This window comes from Arachis stenosperma, chromosome 10 (genome assembly GCF_014773155.1).
Source record: "Arachis stenosperma cultivar V10309 chromosome 10, arast.V10309.gnm1.PFL2, whole genome shotgun sequence".
Classification (NCBI taxonomy): domain Eukaryota; kingdom Viridiplantae; phylum Streptophyta; class Magnoliopsida; order Fabales; family Fabaceae; genus Arachis; species Arachis stenosperma.
Genome location: NC_080386.1, coordinates 53,705,696 through 53,707,202, shown reverse-complemented (window position 1 = coordinate 53,707,202; position 1,507 = coordinate 53,705,696). Strand labels below are relative to the sequence as shown.

At 39.0% G+C, this 1,507-nt stretch overlaps 1 non-coding gene across 1 annotated transcript; it reads left to right on the top strand.

Annotated features, from left to right (window-relative positions):
- Positions 1–556: 556 nt before the first annotated feature.
- Positions 557–664, top strand: LOC130958337 (small nucleolar RNA R71). Its single transcript, XR_009077465.1, has one exon. It is a non-coding gene; the product is annotated as a small nucleolar RNA R71 (small nucleolar RNA).
- Positions 665–1,507: the final 843 nt, after the last annotated feature.

Below are 1,507 nucleotides of genomic sequence, written 5' to 3'. Positions count from 1 at the left end.
AATTCTCTGTCTGTTGCTGAGAAGATGATGGAAAAGGCTTGCCATTGCTAAACCTGTTTCTTCCACCATTATTGTTGTTGAAACCTTGTTGAGGTCTCTGTTGATCCTTCCATGAGAAATTTGGGTGATTTCTCCATGAAGAATTATAGGTGTTTCCATAGGATTCTCCTAGGTAATTCATCTCTTCCATTGAAGGGTTCTCAGGATCATAGGCTTCTTCTTCAGATGAAGCATCCTTAGTACTGCTTGGTGCATTTTGCATTCCAGACAGACTTTGAGAAATCAAATTGACTTGTTGAGTTAATATCTTGTTCTGAGCCAATATGGCATTCAGAGTATCAATCTCAAGAACTCCTTTCTTTTGATTAGTCCCATTGTTCACAGGATTCCTTTTAGAAGTGTACATGAATTGGTTATTTGCAACCATTTCAATTAGTTCTTGAGCTTCTGCAGGCGTCTTCTTCAGATGAAGAGATCCTCCAGCAGAGCTATCCAAAGACATCTTGGACAGTTCAGAGAGACCATCATAGAAAATACCTATGATGCTCTATTCAGAAAGCATATCAGAGGGACACTTTTTGATCAATTGTTTGTATCTTTCCCAAGCTTCATAGAGGGATTCTCCTTCCTTCTGTCTGAAGGTTTGGACTTCCACTCTAAGCTTACTCAATTTTTGAGGTGGAAAGAACTTTGCCAAGAAGGCATTGACTAGCTTTTCCCAAGAGTTCAGGCTTTCTTTAGGTTGTGAATCCAACCATATTCTAGCTCTGTCTCTTACAGCAAAAGGGAATAGCATAAGTCTGTAGACCTCAGGGTCAACCCCATTAGTCTTGACAGTGTCACAGATTTGCAAGAATTCAGCTAAAAATTGATGAGGATCTTCCAATGGAAGTCCATGGAACTTGCAATTCTGTTGCATTAGAGAAACTAATTGAGGCTTAAGCTCAAAGTTGTTTGCTCCAATGGCAGGGATAGAGATGCTTCTCCCATAGAAGTCGGGAGTAGGTGCAGTAAAGTCACCCAGCACCTTCCTTGCATTGTTGGCATTGTTGTTATTTTCGGCTGCCATGGGTTCTTCTTTTTTGAAGATTTCTGTCAGGTCCTCTATAGAGAGTTGTGCCTTAGCTTCTCTTAGCTTTCGCTTCAAGGTCCTTTCAGGTTCAGGGTCAGCTTCAATAAGAATGCCTTTGTCTTTGTTCCTACTCATATGAAAGAGAAGAGAACAAGAAAATATGGAATCCTCTATGTCACAGTATAGAGATTCCTTGAGGTGTCAGAGGAAAAGAAAAATAGAAGGAAGAAGTAGAAGAATTCGAACTTAGTGAGATAGAGTTCGAATTGTGCATTGAGCAGGAGTGGTACTCCACAAATAGAAGGATGTGAGAAGAGGGGAAGAGATTTTTCGAAAATTAAGTTAAAAAGATTTTAAGAACATTTTGAAAAATTGATTGATAATTTTCGAAAACTAAAAGTGGGAAAGAAATCAAGTGATTTTCGAAAAAAATAT